The sequence below is a fragment of the Oryctolagus cuniculus genome, chromosome 16 (genome assembly GCF_964237555.1).
Source record: "Oryctolagus cuniculus chromosome 16, mOryCun1.1, whole genome shotgun sequence".
In the NCBI taxonomy this organism is placed as follows: Eukaryota; Metazoa; Chordata; class Mammalia; order Lagomorpha; family Leporidae; genus Oryctolagus; species Oryctolagus cuniculus.
Genome location: NC_091447.1, coordinates 68,811,548 through 68,832,283, shown reverse-complemented (window position 1 = coordinate 68,832,283; position 20,736 = coordinate 68,811,548). Strand labels below are relative to the sequence as shown.

Genomic DNA, 20,736 nt, shown 5'->3' with positions numbered 1-20,736 from the left:
ATTGGCTAAATGCTTGCTGAGAATAACCAGGTGTTCTTGCAAATAAAGGGGTGGGAAGGACCAAGGGGAGGCCATTGATTGGATGCAGCCAAACTCAGTGGTTAACACATTTCATGCAGGAGAAGCATGCAAGTCTGATTCAGCTGTGGCCGGTTTGTGGCACCTGTGCTGAAGCCGGGCTTAGTGCCTCACCATCATCTTCCTGATATGCAGCTAACCCCTCTCATTATGTTAAATCTTCAACACCAGATGAACATGAAATAATGCAACACACATGACACCTTAGCAGGCATGTGTGCCTACTCCTTTCTGAAATGCATAACTCTGCCTGGAACTTCCCTAAACTTAATGAATATGTATAACTTCCTTAGAAGTAAGCCCCAGGACCTGTAACTTCCAGCTCCTCTGGGAGCCTAGTATTTAGTTATCGGCCTTGCGCCTGAATTGTGCAGATTTATTTATTTATTTGTTTATTTGACAGGCAGAGTGGACAGTGAGAGAGAGACAGAGAGAAAGGTCTTCCTTTTTCCATTGGTTCACCCCCAAGTGGTCACTACAGCTGGTGTGCTGTGGCCGGCATGCTGTGCTGATCCAAAGTGAGGAGCCAGGTGCTTCCTCCTGGTTTCCCATGCGGGTACAGGGTCCAAGCATTTGGGCCATCCTCCACTACACTCCTGAGCCACAGCAGAGAGCTGGACTGGAAGAGGAGCAACCGGGTCAGAATCCGCGCCCCAACTGGGACTAGAACATGGGTGCCGGCGCCGCAGGTGGAAGATTAGCCTAGTGAGCCGCGGTGCTGGATTAATTGTGCAGATTTAAGTATAATCTTTTCTACTCCGAGAGCAAACCATTGCAGGTATGTTCCATTGGCAAAAGCAGCTGACAAGAACCCATGGATTTTCTGCCTGGTTAAAACACCACAAAGAAATAAGCTGATGGGTACATTCATTAGCCCCATTTAATTATTCCACCATGTATATATGCATTGAAACATTGCACTCTTTCCCACAAACATATAAATAAAATTGCTAATTAAAATAAAATTTTAAGAGTTTCTATGAAGCTTATATAAAGCAAATTTTAGATGATTTTCCCTTTTAGCTCTAGGACATGTGGGAAACAGATGTATAAGGAGAAACACCTTTTTCTCTCTGTCCTTGTTATCTTTTTCTTTTCCTCAGTGATGAACTAAAACAACCTCAGGAGTTCTAGATTCATCCCTTGAGAGTACCAGTTACTGAAAATTTACTTATTAGTTGAGCTGCTTCCTTGTGGTATTTGAGGAGAAAAAATAGAGTACTTATAAATGTCTAATTGGGTTAGGGAGATCTTCCTTTTTTAAAATTTAAATTATTGTTCATGTAAGAATGAGAGAGAGAGAGAAAGTTGCCATCAACTCTGTTACTCTCCCGATGGCTGCACCAGCCCAGCTGGAGGAGGAGCCAGCAGCCAGGAACTCAATCCAGGTCTCCCATGTGATGGCAGGAACCTGATCAATTGAGCCATCACTGCTACCCCACAGGGTCTGCATTTGCAGGACTCTGGAGTCAGGAGCCAGAGTCTAGTGCTGGACGCAGGTACTCTGCTGTGGGAAGCCGGCTTCTGAACTCTCATCGCAAACTAGGCTAAATTCCCACCCTGGTCCTGTTTATTTCATTTTCAATCTCTTCTTCCTTAAATCTTAGGTATTCACAGTAAATATCTATTGATGGTTCCAGTTCTATCTGGAATATAAATATCTATTGATGGTTGCTCACAAAAGGTGACCCAGTAGCATTTCAAGTGTAGAAAGTGCTAAGGCAAAAAAAAAAAATTGGAGTAGTATAAAGTAGGGACTGGAAGAAACACTTGTGCACTCTTGTTCATAGGAGCATTATCCACAACGGCTGAAAGTGGAGCAATACAGCATCCTTGGGCATATGAAACAATACAGCCTACACCTACAATGGAATATTATACAGCCTGGAAAAGGATGGAATTTCACACACAGCTACAGTGTGAATGAACCATGAATATACATTGTACTAAATGAAACAGGTCAATCCCCAAAGAACAAATACTGCATGATTGCATTTGTATCTGGAACTTACAGTAGTGAAATTCATAGAGAAAGTAGAATGGTGGGTGACAGAGGTTGGCAGGGGAGGTGGAAGAACTGGGAGTTAGTGTTTGGTGGGTACAGAGCTTCAGTTTGGGAAGATGAAAGATGTTTTGTAGATAGACATTGGTGATGGTTATGCAACAATGTAAGTAGACTCAATAGTAAACTTATAACTATTTATTGTATACTTACAATTTACTGAGTAGATTTTTTAAAGTATTTATTTATTCTGAAAGGCAGGGAGACAGACAGATGAAGACTGACATTGATTGCCTCCCCAGATACCTACAACAGCCAAAGCTGAGTCAGGCTGAAGCCATGAACCTGGAATTTAATCTAGCAGGGACCCAAGTAATTGAGTCATCACCAGCTGCCTGGCTGCCTCTCAGGGTATACATTAGCAGGAATCTGGAATTAGAAGCAGGGTTGGATGGCTGGCGCCGTGGTTCACTTGGCTAATCCTCTGCCTGCGGTGCCAGCACCGCAGGTTCTAGTCCTAGTTTGGGTGCCGGGTACTAGTCCTGGTTGCCCCTCTTCTAATGCAGCTCTCTGCTGTGTCCCAGGAGGGCAGAGGAGGATGGCACGATTGCTTGGGTCCCTGCATCCACATGGGAAACCAGGAGGAAGCACCCAACTCCTGGCTTCAGATTGGCATGGTGCTGGCCATAGTGGCCATTAGGGGAGTGAACCAATGGGAGGAAGACCTTTCTCTCTGTCTCTCACTCTCTATAACTCCACCTGTCAAATAAAAAAAAGAAGCAGGGTTAGAACTCAAACCTAGTCACTCTGATATGGGTTGTGGATGTCCCGACTGGTGTTTTAACCTCTGTGCCAGTGAGCAGATCTTCCGTGTTCTCACCACACACACAAAAATGGTATTCATGTGAGGTGTCCACTTGACTGTAGTAATAATTTCACAACTTATAGGTATATTACAACATCAAAATCTATGATTTTTATTTGTTAATTATACCTCAGTAAAGCTTGAAAAATTACTAACTTGAGAGATTTGATGTGAGTTTTATCATAATGAAACAAAAAATTTAGAAAGAGTGGCATTTTGATACATAAAGTACTATAGTTGAACCTTGAAAACATTATGGAACTAAAATAAACCAGACACAAAATGTCAGACATTTTCTGATTCTGCTTCAGTGAGGAACCCAGATAGAGACTTCACAGACACTACTGTAGAACAGAGGCTGCCCTGGGGCTGGAGTTAGAGAATCGGCAGTTGTTTTTTGTAAGGTGTACAGATTTCTGCTTGGGATGATGAAAACCTAAAAGAACTGGATAGAGGACAGTGTACTGTGGTGGAATGAGAAGGCCATGCCAAGATGGCCACTGGCAAGCAAGGATCAGTTACACAGGAATGGCTTCAGAAAGCACCTGGCAATGGAGGTTGCCTGGCAACAGGCTGTGAATTGTTAGGGCATAAACTGCCCCTTGACCGGATTGGCTGCCTCAGCTATGTAAGCTGCTGTACCAACTGAAATAAACGAGTCTGTGAGCTGCTTACCTCTGGCTTGCTTTTACCTGACTCCCAGGGTCTGTGTGATGACTCCATGCCTCTTGTGCCCACCATGCTACTCCTCTCAGAACGGATCCACAGCTACATCTGGCACCCAACATGACTGAGAGAGTGTGTCGGACTTGGCGAGGTCCCCCCTTGATTTCAGCAAGTAGGCCCCTCGGTGTTTTGTGTGCTGTTCAGTTCTGTGAGGGTGAACCCCCTCCTACGCCCCTTTCCTTGTCCTTGTCCTCAAAGTGACCCTAGGTTAGGTACACAGCACCCAGAAGTGTAACACCACTTCTCAGGTCCTCCCTTTTTTTGATAGGCAGAGTTAGAGAGAGAGAGAGAGAGAGAGAGAGAGAGAGAGAGAGAGAGAGAGAGAGAAAGGTCTTTCTTCTGCTGGTTTACTCCCCAAATGGCTGCTACAGTCAGCGTGCTGCACCAATCCAAAGCCAGGAGCCAGGTATTTCCTCCTAGTCTCACATGTGGGTGTGGGGGCCAAGCACTGGGCCATCCTCCACTACCTTCCATGGCCACAGCAGAGAGCTGGACTGGAACAGGAGCAACCAGGACTAGAACCAGTCCCATATGGGATGCTGGCGCTGCAGGCGGAGGATTAACAAAGTGAGTTATGGCACCGGCCCCTCAGTTCCTTATTTTACTTTTGGTTCACCCAGTGAATTCACATAAGGGACTGATCATCCCAGAATTTGGAACCAAGTCATCTTCCCTCACTCGAGAGAGGTGATGCTCCAGAGACACTGTGTGGGCATATGGCCTTGACCAAATGAATCAAGGAAGTCCCCCCCACTAAGCACTGGACATACTTGTGATCTGATACACCACTGTCTATCTAATGTAGGGAACCCCCTGCATAATGCCATCAGCCACTGAGGTGCTAGGAACTTGTTTTATTATGGCAGCAGTACTGTGCATGTCTTTCCTTTGGCTAGAGTTGGCATGGTGCACCACTCTTAAGTGCTCAAACATGGGAAAGGTAACCCCCTCTCAGAAACCCATACAGATTACCAAGCATAATGAATACATGAGTGATAAGAGCCTGCCATTCCAGGCTGCTGCCTCACAGGCAACAGTTGATGACTTAGGGAGAGAGAGCTCTGACAGTGAAAATGACATGACAGCAGACAATGTTGCAATGCCTAGCCACAATGGGATGACCTTAGACAACCTCGAAGTGCTAAGCCATGTGATGTCATCCCATCTGCAACCAGTCAGGATCCCCATGTTTGTGGCATTCCCTGGGCACCCCAGGCTCTCAGGGCAGCCACTAGACCCCATCCCACCCACATGCTTGCCATTAATGTCAGAGTGGATTCACAATTAAGGTCCTGTGTTCCAATGCCCATAAAAAGGCTTCTGCTAACCAAGGGCTGAGGATATGCTTGTGTCTTTCCAGAGAATGTGGGACAGCCCATTTGGCTACCAGCCAGAAACATCAAGTCTGCAACTGACAGCCAACCAGAACCAGCTGAACAAGACTGAGAGTCCACCTTGTTAGCAGACGCACCTGCTACTGATTGTCAAGTTGCTGCCCTATCATCCTGCCCTGAGGAACTGCCCACAGCCAAATCTGCTACTGCTTTATACTCCACTTAGCTCCGGTCAGCCACTAGAAAAGCCCGCAGCCTGCATGCAGTCATGTCATTTCTGATTACCATTGTTCCTCATTCCTACCCCTATTTGAGCAAGCACTCCTGTGGTCTTCCAATTTGAGGGCTGGTTAGTCAACAACAGGTAAGATCCCCTGGGGTACAACCTAAGACAGGCACAGCCACATGAGGAGACCACATGGAAACAGGGTCAATAATGGTATGGCCAAGGATCATGCTTCCCGTTGTTCAAAAATAAATGAAAAGGGGGGAATGTGGTGGAATGAGAAGGCTGTGCCAAGATGGCCACTGGCAAGTGAGCGTCAGTTACTCAGGAATGGCTTCAGAACCCAACTAGTAAATGAGCATGCCTGGCAACAGGCAGTGATTGGTAGGGCATAAACCTCCCCTTGACCGGATTGGCTGCCTTGGCTATAGAAGTTGCTGCACCAACTGAAATCAATGAATCTGCAAGCTGCTCACCTTTAGCCCACTTTCACCTGACTCCTGGGGTCTGTGTTGTGACTCCACGCCTCTTGCCCCCACTGTGCTTCTCCTCTCAGAATGAATCCACAACAACAGTGTACAACATTGGAATGTGTCTAGTGCCACTGAACTATACACTAAGAAATGGTTACAATAGGGCTGGCATTGTGGCAAAACGTTCAGCGCTTTCTTGGGTGCCTGCATTGTGGAGTGCCTATTCAAGTCCCTGCTATTCCATTTCTCATCCAGCTCCCTGCTAATACAACCTGGGAAGCAGCAGATGATCGTCCACGTGCTTTGGCCCTTTCCATACACACAGGAGACCAGGATGGAATTCTGGGCTCCTGGGTTCAGTCTGGACCAGCTCTGGCTGTTGCAGGCATTTTGGGGAGTCAATCAGTGGATAGAAGATTTCTCTTTGTCATACTGCCATTCAAGTAGATCAAAATAACTCAAAGAACTTTTTTTTTAAAAAAGATTCATTATGTTTATTTGAAAGACTGAGTTAGAATGAGGAAGAGACAGAGAGAGAGGTCCACTATCTGCTGGTTCACTCCCAAGATGGCCACAGCAGCCGGAGCTGAACTGATTTGAAGTCAAGAGCCGAGAGCTTCCTCCAGGTCTCCCACATGGGTGCAGGGGCTCAAAGACCTTTGACATCTTCCACTGCTTTCCCAGGCCATAGCAGAGAGCTGGATTGCAAGAGGAGCAGCCAGGACTAGAACTGGCACCCATATGGGATGCCGAGGCTTCAGGCCAGGGCTTTAACCCACTGCACCACAGCACCAGCTCCCAAGAAACATTTTTGAAAATGGTTAAAATGCTGCATTTTGTTATATATCTGTGTACACACACACACACACACACAACCACAGAAAAGTGCTACCAAAAGTTCAAGAAATAAAACATTTTTTATTTGTGATTAACATATATAACATATATGGGTGAAATGTTCATTTTTCTGTTTAATGTTTATTTATAGTCATTATCTATATTCCCACTAAACTAGGATCTTTTTGCTTTGTACTTGTTAAACTTCTTTTTTGATGAAGTATTAAGCCTTTTTACTGTAAATTTAAAAGATGTTATCTCAAAAACTAATTAAAAGAAAGGGAGAAAGAAGTATGGGATGGTGAGGGAGGGATGGATGGAGGAATGGAATATCGTTGTTATTAGAACTATCTACAAATGAGAGGCCGAGCTTGCTGCATTGCAGCCGCTGTGGTGCTGCTCGGCTCCACACTTCCAACAATGGCGGCTCTGAGCCCCAGGGGTGGCAGTAGCAGCTCCCAGGGTGGCAGCTCTAGTGCCAGGCCACCTGGTGGTCAGCAGCATGCAAGGTAAATGCAAAGCACTGAAGTTGAATTTTGCAAATCCACCTTTCAAATCTATAGCAAGGTTTACTCTGAATCCCAATCCTACAGGAGTTCAAAACCCACACAGAGAGACTGAGAACATACAGCATTGAGTCATCAGGGAAACTGAAGATCTTCTAGGTACCTGGGATACAGCAGTAAAAAAATTTGGGCAATTGGATACTGGGTACCAAAAATAGTGAGACAGAAGTAAGAAATTCTAGTGCTCTACATTACAACGGGGTGACTATCATTCACAACAGTATTTTATGAAGGAGTAGAACACAGGAGCTTATAGGTTCCAAATACAAAGAAAGCATAAGGCAATGGAAACCTAGCTACCTTATGTGAGCGTGTTGTCTATATGAATTAAACATTATACTTGGGGCTGGTGCAGTGGTGTAGTGAGTAAAGCTGTTGCCTGTGGTGCTGGCATCCCACGTGGGTTCAGGTTTGAATCCTGACACTGATCCAGCTCCCTACTAATGTGGATGTTGTATACACTGCCAGATATCACTCGGCTGTAAAAAGGATGAAATTCTGTCTTTCACAACAAAATGGACGCAACTGGAAATCATCATACTTAGTGAAATAAGCCTGTCCCCACAAGACCAAAACATATGATCTGTGATAACTATTATAGTATACAAAATGTATTGTATGATTATTTGCATTGCAACATGCATAAACTTATTCATGTACATAAACTGTTGGGAGGAAATGGCTTAAAGTCTAAATGACTTAATTATCTTATAACCACATAGGAAATATTTAGGTGTTACTGTCATTGGTTCTATTTTACTGAAACAAATTATGAGTGACTAAATGACAAGAATCCCCGAATATGGGTGAAATGGTCATTTTTCTATGCAATTGTTATTTAAAGCTATTATCTATATTCCTACAAAGCTAGATTCTTTTGCTTTTTACTTAAGCTTCATATTCAGTGAAGTAGTAAGCCAGTGTACTGTAATGTAAATTTAAAATATGTCATCTCAAAAACTAAAAAAAAAGAAAGGTAAAAGGAAGGACGATAGGAAGGAGGGAGAAAGGGAGGAAGGGAGGAGGGGAATTTCATTATATTCTTAGTCTTACATCCACAAATCATATTGAATCTGTTAAAATTATTTAAAATTAAAATGAACATAATAAAAGACCTTTGAAGTCTTCCCATGACCCACTTCCCCTCCCTCCACTTTCTCACCTTCCAATATACCCATGAGCATAGGCTCATAAGATGACATATTCCATTTAGATGACACCTCATGGTTCTGTTTATTCAACAAGAAATTCTCATCAGCTTTAGGATAGAGACCCTAGGGAGATCTGGCCACAGGAGAGCTTAAGGCTAAGGAGTAAATGCATAGGTTTCTGAAGGACCTTCCTGAGAATTAAGAAACTTCAGGGTTACAGATTCTGGCCTCAATGAAGGGGAATTTCCACAGTGCCTCCAGGCAGCAATGGAGAACTCTGGTTATAGCCAGAGATTTCTCTCTTCTTCTTGATTAGGCATCTCTGAAGGTCACCAGGTTATAAGCTTGGAGCTCTTAGCCTTGGCCAAGCCAGTGATGGCTCTGAGGGCCTCCCAGTCACTTTGGAGTCCTCCTCTGGACCCAGATTCAGTTCCCAAGTTTTCTGTCTAGATTCCACAAACGTCATTCAACACAATGATGCTGGGGCCAGTATTGTAGCACAGCAGGTTAAATCACCACCTCAATGCTAGCATCTCATGTGACTGCAGGTTCCTGTCCTTGCTGCCCACTTCTGGTCCAGCTCTGTGCTAATGTACCTGAGAAGGCAGTGGGTGATGACCCAAGTGCTTGGGCTCCTGCCATCAGTGTAGAGACCTGGATGGAATTCCAGGATCCTGGCTTTGACCTCGCCCAGCTCTAGCAGTTGTGGCCTCTCAGGAAGTGAACCAGAGGATGGATGATCCCTGTCTGCGTCTCTGCCTCTCTGTAACTCTGCCTTTCAAATAAATAAAATAAATTTTTTCAGAAAAATGAAAAATAGAATATACCTCCTAAATGCTAGTTATTCTTTAATGATTCAGATAGCACCATGCACTAATGCCATCTATGGGATCAGTGATAATGTATGATTTTGTGTATTTGGTCCAAGTATACTTATTAAAATTTAACGTACACCAGGCCATGGTTAGCATCAACATTGGAAAAGAATTTTAAAATGTAGCCCACGTTTTTGAGTATGCATCTAGTTTCATAAAGGCACAAAATCAGAAAAAAGGTGAAAATTTATGAAGATGAATGGAGCATAAAAAAACTTTCTCATTATGAACATTGCATTTAATATATTTTTAAAGATTTATTTATTTGGAAAGTAGAATTATAGAGAGGCAGAAGCAGAGAGAGAGAGAGAGAGAGAGAGAGAGTTAGGTCTTCCATCTGCAGGTTAACTCCCACAGATGGCTGCAATGGCTGGAACTGCACTGATCTGTCTGCAGCAAGGAGGCAGGAGATTCTTCCAATGTCTCCCACATGGGGGTGCAGGGGCCAAAGGACCTGGGCCATCTTCAACTATTTCCAAAGACACAGCAGAGAGCTGTATTAGGAGTGGAGCAGTGAGGACTCGAACCAGCGCCCATATGGATGCCGGCACTGCAGGCGTTGGCTTTACCCGCTATGCCACAGCACTGGCCCCTGAATTTTATAAAGTCCAGATAATGCATCCCCAGCAATCAATAGAAATGATCAATATGTTATATTTGGGAATTTTTTGCATAGTATTTGAATAAAACAGGGCTGAATGTTATTTTCCTCTGATTAGGATGAAAGGTGGAGTGACACTGTTTATATTTTGTCTTAAACATTTTACTGCAATCATGAACTTATCACACATATTCCTGTTCTTCTAACACTCTTTAGCTGAGTGTCTCTAAAGTTAACCATATACAGGAAAGAAAATGAATGATGAAACAATGCTAAGAAGGTTGGGTTTGTTGCCACTGAGAAATATTGCTGAAATGTATGGATCTCAAAAATAGAAACCTTACTTGTAAATTGCTCTAATCCAAAATATAGACACAGGGCTGGGTACTGGATGCTTATTTCCTTTTCTTTTTATTGTGGAACTTGCATTATGAATATATTGCTCTGCTGACAGTCTCCTATGAGTCCCTGTTGGGCTAATTCTCTTCATTCGTTCCCTTTGGTTCCTTTGATTTTGTAATTCCAGGGGCTCAGTCCTTATGCTGACTGATGTTTCCTCTCTCACAGAGTGTTACTGAGCATTACACTGAACACTCCACATACCTACCATGTTATTTATCACTAATTCTCCATTTGCTTTAAAAAAAAAGATTTATTTATTTGAAAGGCAGAATTACAGAGATAGGAGAGCAAGAGCGAGATAGAGAGAGAAGGAGAAGGAGAAGGAGAAGGAGAGTGAGAGTGAGAGTGAGAGAGAGAGACATCTTCCATCTGCTGGTTCATTCCCCAAATGGCCACAATGGCCAGTGTTGGATCAGGCCTAAGCCAAGAGCTAGGATCCTCATCCAGGTGTCCCATGTAGGTGGCAGGAACCCAACTACTAGGGCCACCTTCTGTTGCTTTCCCAGGCACATTAGCAGGGAGCTGAATGGGGAATGGTGTATCCAGGACTTGAACTGGCCCCTATATGGATTCCAGTGTTGCAGGTGGCGGCTTAACTTGTTATGCCACAATGCCAGCCCCTCTGTTTGCTTTTTATATCTCTTTATTGTTATTCACATTCTGCTCATGTGTTGCTTTCCTGAATCCTTTCAGTCATCTATCTGTGTCCTCTTTTAGCTTACTGACCATCTTTAAGATACACAAATTTGTCATCAGACCATCAATATCTCCATTTCTTTAAGGCAGAGTGAGTAGTTTTTTATGGGCATTTAATTTCTTCCTTTGAATGGGCCATATTTCTTTGTTTCTATGCATTCCCTATGTTCTCTGTTGAGATTTGAATATTGAAAAAAAAAGGCTTCTCCCAGTCTTTATGGATTGATGTCATACAGGGAAAGACATTCACCAATACACTGGCTAGAGATTGTGGTGGACAGCCTAAGGTTTTCTGGGGAGCATCTTCTCTGGGCTTGTGTGTGTGTGATTTTGTAGATGGAGGAGTTTGACTTTGTTCTCAAGGACTCATCCTCTCTTGCTCCCCTTGGTGATCTTCTGTGGTCCTGCAGTTTCTGTAACAAGATGTACTGCCACTGTTCTTAGGGGCCCCTGATATGACATTGCTTTGCCATCACTTTAGCTTCTTAAGTCCGGAGAGCCATGAACCAGCTCCTCAGGAAGCTCCTGAGAAGACAGAACTGCAGATGACCATGGCACCTTCTCCTTATCTCAAAGAGAAAACCAGGGACTTGGGAAGTAATTCTTCTTCTGCCCCGTGGTTCCTGGTATGGAGGGCCATGGTAGGTAAATGCAACACATGCTCTTATCCGTTGATGCAGCTCTCCTTGGCTTTGTGCTCCTTGGGGAGGTGCAATCTCTTAATTGGTTTGTGGAGTGCTCAGAAAGGCAATTTGGTCCATAGATGTTGTGAAGGCATGGGTTTGTGAGGGAAATGAAGATCTGGGTCTTCTTCTTCCACCCTCCTTACAGATATCACTATGGCCTGAAGTATATTTTCATTAAAGACTTACTGAGCTGATAACACTCACTAGACATCAAATGAAAATACAGTCAGGAGTGAAATGATGAGCAAAACCGAAGCCACTGGCAACATTTGTTGAGCTTCTACACAGAATGGCTGCAGCTGATAGTGAATCATTGGAGAGATTCTGCTGGTAGAAAGGCAATGAGTCACTCTTTGGACTACATGACCATGGATATATCATGGAGCACTATGGTGGAATCTAAATATACACACAATACAGAGATGGATCTGCACATCTGACAGTTGTCTGAGTGGGAAATTTGGTGGACAGTGTGATGGTTTTATAATATTCTGGGAAGAGGAGGGATATATTCTTGTGCTGCTTACAGACCAACATCAATAGTACTGTTTATGCCTGAAGTGCCCAACAAACAAGAAATATCAGCCCATGCCTTCAGACTTTCAGATGCTGGTTCCGGGGACAGACATTCTGCACAGCAGTAAAGATGTCACTGGGGATGCATGTGCTCCATAATTGAGTGCCTGGATTTGAGTCGTGTTAATGTGCACCCTGAGAGATGGCAGATGATGGCTCAGTAATTTGGTCCCTACCACCTACAAGGGAGATCCTGGTTGAATTCCAGCTCCTGACTTCATCCTGATGCAGCATTTGCTCTGTGGGCATATGAGGAGTGAATCAATGATGTCCTATCTGTCTGTTTCTCTGTCTTTGTATGTTTCTGCCATTCAATAAAAAATAAATGAAAAAAATATAAAAAATACCATGCTGGCACTAGTACAGTAAATTGTCCCTGTGTCTCCTCCTCCTCTAGAGTCATCGAGATGGGGAACCCTATGACCGGTTGTCGAAGACAACCTCCACTCTTACTGCTCACTACGCATCAAAGGGTAATGGACGCTCACTCTCCTGTAATTCCCTACAGCAAGGAAGTTCAGCCCAGCGGGTTCTGTGGGATACAGTGGATACAAGAGGGACTGTTGGATGAATTATTTCCTCTCATGCTGATTGTTCTTCCCTCTGGCATCTCCTTCATGATGGTTTAAACAAGTCTGTACAAGCTATCCCTGAACACTCCAACGTGAACATGAGTTTCAGGATGAGGATATCAGTAACCAAAACATCACAGGCCTTTGTGCCACTATCTGAACTCTACATCCTTAGTAGCTCATTTCATTTCATCACATAGCCCATATTTTTATTTTATACAGGAGGAGAGGGGGCTAGGCACTCTCATGGAATTCACATCAGGTTGTCAGGTCGAAGCAGCAGTAGGCAATTCTGAATCAGGTGGTCTGATTTCAGACACAATGAACATGGATGGTATTCCCCTGTGATGACCCAAGCAGGCATTTCCCTTTTCTGTCCTTCCAGGAAGAGACCTCCTGTTTGCTGTGCTCTTCCTTTGGGGTTTCTTTGTAGACCATGGTGGGCAGCAGCCAGGGAAGGGTGCTGAGTTCAAAGGCAAAGATCACAGATGAATAGGCACAGGGTAACTCAGGGAAGATCTTTCTCTTGAGAGTTCACTTCAGCTTTCAGCTTCCTCCAGTTCTCGTTATTCTTGCTACTTAATATCAATATGAGACATTAAGATGAGGGGTTAGGTCCCATTTCCCATGCAGAATTTGTGAAAAGATTGACAACCAACTTCAAAGGCACCTAGTGTTGTAACTTAGGGAACTCTGCTTAATACATTCTGATGGTTGGGAGATAATGGAGATGCATCAGTTCCAGAGAGCATGCAGTTTTGAAACCTGTCCAATCGCTGATTATTCCTATGCATAGAGGATGTTTCCAGTATCTTTGACATGGGCATTTTCATCTGAGTTGAAACCTCATTAAGTAATGAATGGATTTATAGAAGCTTCTTATGTGATGTATATGCAATAGATGAATCAAAAGTGGACAAAAGAAATTTTGAATATTGTTATTACCATTTTAAGGTTGATCTTCAATTCACTCACTAAAATATAAGCTGCTTGACCCTGTGCATTCCTACTTCTGTACCAGGACTTGTTACTCCTATCCTTGTACTAGAACTTTAAAACATTCATGGAAAAAATGGAATGAAAAATTTGAATTTATTTTGTCCCCAATTTTTTTATTTTTAATTTTTTATTTAGTAAATATAATTTTCCAAAGTACAGTTTATGGATTACAATGGCTTCCCCCCCATAATTTCCATCCCACTCGCACCCCTCCCATCTCCCGCTCCCTCTCCCATTCCATTCACATCAAGATTCATTTTCAATTATCTTTATATACAGAAGATCGATTCAGTATATATTAAGTAAAGATTTCATCAGTCATGAGTTGCCAAGGTTATGGAAGCCTTTGGAGTTCACCGATTCAATCTTATTATGACAGGGTCATAGTCAAAGTGGAAGTTCCTCCCTTCAGAGAAAGGTACCTTCTTCTTTGATGGCCCCGTTCTTTGCACTGGGATCTCACTCACAGAGATCTTTCATTTAGGTCTTCTTTTTTTTTTTTTCCAGAGTGTCTTGGCTTTCCATGCCTAAAATAAATCATGACAAGTTTTTCATAATATACATTTCCCCATATTATGACAAGACTTTTATACCCCAAAGTTCAATTCTATTAAAATTAATTGATAGTGTTAATTCCATTCCTACAAAACCTTTTACAGTACAAATATACCCTCGTAAACATATAAACAGTGTATTTTTGGAATAATGACATCCCCTCCCCACTTTTTTGGGTTCTTCAGACCCTATTATTTCCTTGGCACAGAGGAGGCATAAAAAAATCTCTGTTTCATATTGAGTAGAGCCTCCCTTGGCTCACAATCTCTGACTTTCAAATAAAAATTTAAAAAACAAATCATGAAAAAGCTGTAAGAAGACTGAGTTCATCACTGTAAAGAAATTATTATGGGGGCTGGCACTGCAGTGTACTGGGTAAAAGCCACTGCCTGCAGTGTTGCCATCCAATATGGGTGCCGGTTCGAGTTCCGGCTATTCCACTTCTGATCCTGCTCTCTGCTATGGCCTGGTAAAGCAGTAGAAGATGGTCCAAGTTCTTGGGATCCTGCATTTGCATGGGAGACCCGGAAAAAGCTCCAGGCTCCTGGCTTTGGATTGGCGCAGCTCTGGCTGTGGTAGCCATCTGGGGAGGAACTGGTGGATGGAAGACCTCTCTTTTTTCTCTCTGTCTCTGCCTCTCTATAACTTTTTCTTTCAAATAAACAAATAAATCTTTAAAAAATTGTATTTCACCACAATTTGTCCCTTTAATTCAATTATTCTAAGAACCTTAGAGTTACCCATATGCTATACACATAACTGGTTGAACTAAAAATAATAAAATGTGCTGATTGCCTGCTTGTGTGCTTCCTTTTACCAACACTGTTTTCTTTTCCAGTAGGATTCCAGGATATATTGAAACACTAATATCACACGTGTCACAGAATTCCATCTCATGGGCTTCTCAGAAGATCTAGAACTGCAGCCCTTCCTCTTTGGGCTGTTCCTGTCCATGTACCTGGTCACGGTGCTCGGGAACCTGCTCCTCATCCTGGCCATCCGCTCAGACTCCCACCTCCACACCCCCATGTACTTCTTCCTCGTCAACTTGTCCTTGGCTGTTGTGGGTTTCATCTCCACCACGGTTCCCAAGATATCGTGGACGTCCACACTCACAGCACAGTCATCTCCTATGTGGGCTGCTTGACATAGTTGTCTCTCTCATTTTTGCATGCATGGATGATTTGCTTCTGACCGTGATGGCTTATGACTGGTTTGTCACCATCTGTCACCCACTGCATTACCAGGCCATCATGAATCTTGGCCGCTGTAGCTTCTTAGTTTTGGTGTCCTTTGTGGCCAGCCTTTTGGATTCTCTGTTGAATAATATGATGGTATTAAAAGTTACCTGCTTCAAGGATGTTGAAATTTCTAATTTCTTCTGTGACCCTTCTTAACTTCTCAGTCTTGCCTGCTCTGAATCCTTCACCAATGATATAGTCAGGTATCTTGCTGCTATCATATATGGTTGTTTTTCCCTACCTCAGGGATCCTCTTCTATTACTATAAAATCATTTCTTCCATTCTGAGAGTCCCATCACCAGGTGGGAGGTACAGAGCCTTCTCCACCTGTGGCTCTCACCTGTCAGTCATTTGCTTATTTTATGGAACAGCCATTGGGGTGTATTTCAGCTCAGCTTTCTCGGTTTCTCCTGGAAAGGGTGCCTTGGCCTCAGTGGTGTACACTCTGGTCACTCCCATGCTCAACCCCTTTATCTACAGCCTGAGGAACAGGGACATCAAGAGGGCCATGTGGAGGCTCCTCAGGAAAACAGGCTCATCTCAGTCCCTACACCATGCGTCTGGACTCTTGGTGGGAACTGCAGCAAAATGAAGCTCTTGACCTACAAATCTCACTTTTCTCCGTACATGATGTGTGAGGCTGGTGTTCTCCAGATTTTGTGTCTGGTTATTGTTTCTTTTGGTCCTTTTAATGAGGCATATTATAGATTTTTTATACATTTTTCATACATAACCAGAGGCTTGGAGGAATGAAGTGATAAAAGGCTTTTGGAGAAAAACTAAGAGAAGCTGTGTGTGTGGATCTATTATGGTGACTAAGACATTAATGAACTATTAATACAGGAAATGATGAGGTGAGGCGTGTAGGGGAATTCTTCGTATGACTACCTCACAATCTATGTTGTATAAATTTAAGCCTATTCTGAAATAAAATGTTAAAAATATACAACTCTCATTAAAACTTATTTGAAAAGTTAAAAAAGCCACTGATTCTTCTTGATACTCTGCTGCTGAACACTCCACTGAATATCCCAATAAAGTTATTGTATTCTTCATCTTCTATATTTCTGCTCATTTTTTCTTTTAGAGTTTATGTCTCTGTATTTTTATTACCATTTTGCTAGTTCATCATTTTCCTGATTGCTTTGTTTCTATGTTTCATCTGTGTTATCTGTTAGCATACTGATAATCTTTAAGTGGTTATTGTGAGTTTGCTGTGGGATGATCAAATATCTTCATTCTTTTAGGAAGATGTAGTACTTTATCTCTGGAGATGCAGTTTGTTAATTTGATTAGGTGAGATTTCCCTGTTTCCATGCATTCTCGTTCTCTCCATGGATATTTGAGCATTGGGGGAAAAAGCATCTCCCAGTCCTTACGGATGGGCTTCCTACAGGGAAAGACTTTCACAGCAGACTGTCTAGACACTGCGGGTCACACCCAAATTTTCCTGGGCTTCTGTGTGTGATTTGTGCAATTAAAGGGGTTAGCCTTTGTTCTCCAGAGCTCATCACCTCAACCTCCCCCTAGTGTCTGTTTGTGGTACTACACTACCTCTGAGGGCAGTTAGTACTATTTAATATCATTACCATGCGAGCTCCAAGGCAGGCAAGGTATGAACCAGTTCCTCAGGAAGCCCTGAGAAGACAGAACTTTGGATGAATGCTCACCTTCTCTTTCCCTTCCATGAGAGATTGGAACTCCCTCCCAGGAGTTGGGATTCTTCTCATTCTGCCATGCTGTTTCTGGGACAGGGAGCTCTGTAGTCGGAAAATGCAACAAATGTTTTTTTTTTTTTTTCAAATTTTATTTAATGAATATAATTTTCCAAAATATAGCTTATGGATTACAATGGCTTTTTGCCCCCCATAACTTCCCTCCCACCTTCAACCCTCCCCTCTCCCACTCCCTCTACCACTCCCTCTCCTACTCCATTCACATGAAGATTCATTTTCAATTCTTTTTATATACAGAAGATCAATTTAGCATATATTAAGTAAATATTTCAACAGTTTGCACTCACACAGAAACACAAAGTGTAAAATACTGTTTGCGTACTAGTTATAGCATTAAATCACAATGTACAGCACATTAAGGACAGAGATCCTACATGAGGAGTAGGTGCACAGTGACTCCTGTTGTTGACTTAACAAATTGACCCTCTTGTTTATGGCATCAGTAATCACCCTAGGCTCTTGTCATGCGTTGCCAAGGCTATGGAGGCCTTCTGAGTTCGCCAACTCTGATAATATTTAGACAAGGTCACAGTCAAAGTGGAAGTTCTCTCCTCCTTTCAGAGAAAGGTATCTCCTTTGATTACCTGTTCTTTCCACCGGGATCTCACTCACAGAGATCTTTCATTTAGGTCATTTTTTTGCCAGAGTGTCTTGGCATTCCATGCCTGAAATTCTCTCATGGGCTTTTCAGGTGGTTCTGAATGACTTAAGGGCTAATTCTGAGGCCAGAGTACTGAACAAACATAATAGATCAAATCATCAGATAGATCAATAGATCAAATGACAAACACATTAGAGAGTCTTAGAAACAGAGTCAGTGAGACAGAAGAGAGAATATTGGACTTAGAAGACAGAAAACAGGAAAGTAAACAGTCAAACCAAAGAAAAGAAGAGGAAATTAGAAATCTAAAAAATATTGTGGGGAATCTAGAGGATACTATTAAAAAACCCAACATTCGGGTTCTCAGACCATAGTGGAATGAGGCTGGAAATTAGCAACTCAGGAATCCCTAGAGCATATGCAAACAAATGGAGATTTTACAACATGCTCCTGAATGAACAATGGGTCATAGAAGAAATAAAAAACTTTCTGGAAGTAAATGAGGACAACAGCACATCTTATCAAAACTTATGGGATACAGCAAAAGCAGTGTTAAGAGGAAAATTTATATCAATAGGTGCCTACATCAAGAAATTGGATGTGCACCAAATAGATGAGCTTTCACTGCATCTCAAGGATCTAGAAAATCTGCAGCAAACCAGACCCAAATCTAGTAGAAGAAGAGAAATAACTGAAATCAGAGAAGATATCAATAGGATTGAATCCAAAAAAAAATCACAAAAAATCAGCCAAACGAGGAGCTTTTTTAAAAAATAAATAAATAAAATTGACACCTCTTTGGCACAACTAACTAAAAAAAGAAAAGACCCAAATCAATAAAATCAGAGATGAAAAAGGAAATGTAACAACAGACACTACAGAAATAAAAAGAATCATCAGAAATTACTACGAGGACTTGTATGCCAGCAAACAGGGAAATCTATCAGAAATGGATAGATTCCTGGACACATGCAATCTACCAAAACTGAACCAGGAAGACGTAGAAAACCTAAACAGACCCATAACTGAGTCAGATTGAATCAGTAATAAAGGCCCTCCCAACAAAGAAAAGCCCAGGACCAGATGGATTCACTGCTGAATTCTACCAGACATTTAAAAAAGAACTAACTCCAATTCTTCTCAAACTATTCAGAACAATCAAAAAAGAGGGAGTCCTCCCAAATTCTTTCTATGAAGCCAGCATCACCTTAATCCCTAAGCTGGAAAAAGATGCAGCATTGAAAGAAAATCACAGACCAATATCTCTGATGAACATAGACGCAAAAATCCTCAATAAAATTCTGGCTAATAGAATGCAACAACACATCAGAAAGATCATCCACCCAGACCAAGTGGGATTTATCCCTGGTATGCAGGGATGGTTCAATGTTCGCAAATCAATCAATGTGATTCACCACATTAACAGACTGCAGAAGAAAAACCATATGATTTTCTCAATAGATGCAGAGAAAGCATTTGATAAAATACAACACCCTTTCATGATGAAAACCCTAAGCAAATTGGGTATAGAAGGAACATTCCTCAATACAATCAAAGCAATTTATGAAAAACCCACGGCCAGCATCCTATTGAATGGGGAAAAGTTGGAAGCATTTCCACTGAGATCTGGTACCAGACAGGGATGCCCACTCTACCACTGCTATTCAACATAGTTCTGGAAGTTTTAGCCAGAGCCATTATTCAAGAAAAAGAAATTAAAGGGATACAAATTGGGAAGGAAGAACTCAAACTATCCCTCTTGCAGATGATATGATTCTTTACTTAGGGGACCCAAAGAACTCTACTAAGACACTATTGGAACTCATTGAAGAGTTTGGGAAAGTAGCAGGATATAAAATCAATGCACAAAAATCAAGAGCCTTTGTATACACAGGCAATGCCACAGCTGAGAAATAACTTCTAAGATCAATCCCATTCACAATAGCCACAAAAACCATCCAATAACTTGGAATAAACTTAACCAGGGATGTTAAACATCTCTACGATGAGAATTACAAAACCTTAAAGAAAGAAATAGAAGAGGATAACCAAAAAATATAATAATCTTCCATGCTCATGAATTGGAAGAATCAATACCATCAAAATGTCCATTCTCCCAAAAGCAATTTACAGATTCAATGTGATGCCAATCAAGATACCAAAGACATTCTTAGATCTAGAAAAATGATGCTGAAATTCATAGGGAGGCACAGGAGACCTTGAAAAGCTAAAGCAATCTTGTACAACAAAAACAAAGCCAGAGGCATCACAATACCGGATTTCAGGACATACTACAGGGCAGTTGTTATCAAAACAGTATGGCACTGGTACAGAAACAGATGGATAGACCAATGGAACAGAATTGAAACACCAGAAATCAATCCAAACATCTACAGCCAATTTATATTTGATCAAGGATCCAAAACCAATCCCTGGAGTAAGGACAGTCTATTCAATAAATGGTGCTGGGAAAACTGGATTTCCATGTGCAGAAGCATGAAGCAAGACCCCTACCTTTCACCTTACACAAAAATCCACTCGGGAGCCAAGATGGCGGAATAGTGAGGGCGCGCACCGATAGTCCGGGAAAATTTAGTTTAATAAAAGGGGAGTTATGGTAGCCGCAGAAAATAGAACCAAACAAAAATTGCAGGGGAAACCCTTCTGAATGGAACAGGCGTGAATCGGACGACCTACTGGGAGAACAAGGTCGCCCACCGCATGGAAGCAAAGTCGCGGGACCCAGCCGCAGAAGCCCCAGGGTCTGCGCGACAGTGCTCCAAGGAGAGTGCACGCCACACAGAAAACAGCGGGGAGACTTGAGACGCTCAGGGCTCCGAGTCCACACATCGGCGCTGGAAGGGGAGGTGAGCTCAATAACCCGAGACATTGGTGGGGAAACGGGGGTCAGAATCTAGAGGGGGGCCGGAAAGTGCA

General features: G+C 42.5%; 1 long non-coding RNA gene across 4 annotated transcripts in view; it reads left to right on the top strand.

The window, feature by feature from the left end:
* The window catches only part of LOC127488535 (uncharacterized), a 53,749-nt gene extending 37,171 nt beyond the window's left edge, over positions 1 to 16,578 (top strand). The window contains exons 1-4 of one of the 4 annotated variants that reach the window (XR_011382910.1): positions 3,529 to 3,783; positions 5,032 to 5,369; positions 12,492 to 12,567; positions 15,059 to 16,578. This is a non-coding gene — a long non-coding RNA (uncharacterized lncRNA). Of the gene's footprint in view, positions 1 to 3,528; positions 3,784 to 5,031; positions 5,370 to 12,491; positions 13,846 to 15,058 lie in introns of those variants that run through there. The other 3 variants (XR_011382911.1, XR_011382909.1, XR_011382912.1) reach the window with 3 other exon arrangements.
* Positions 16,579 to 20,736: the final 4,158 nt, after the last annotated feature.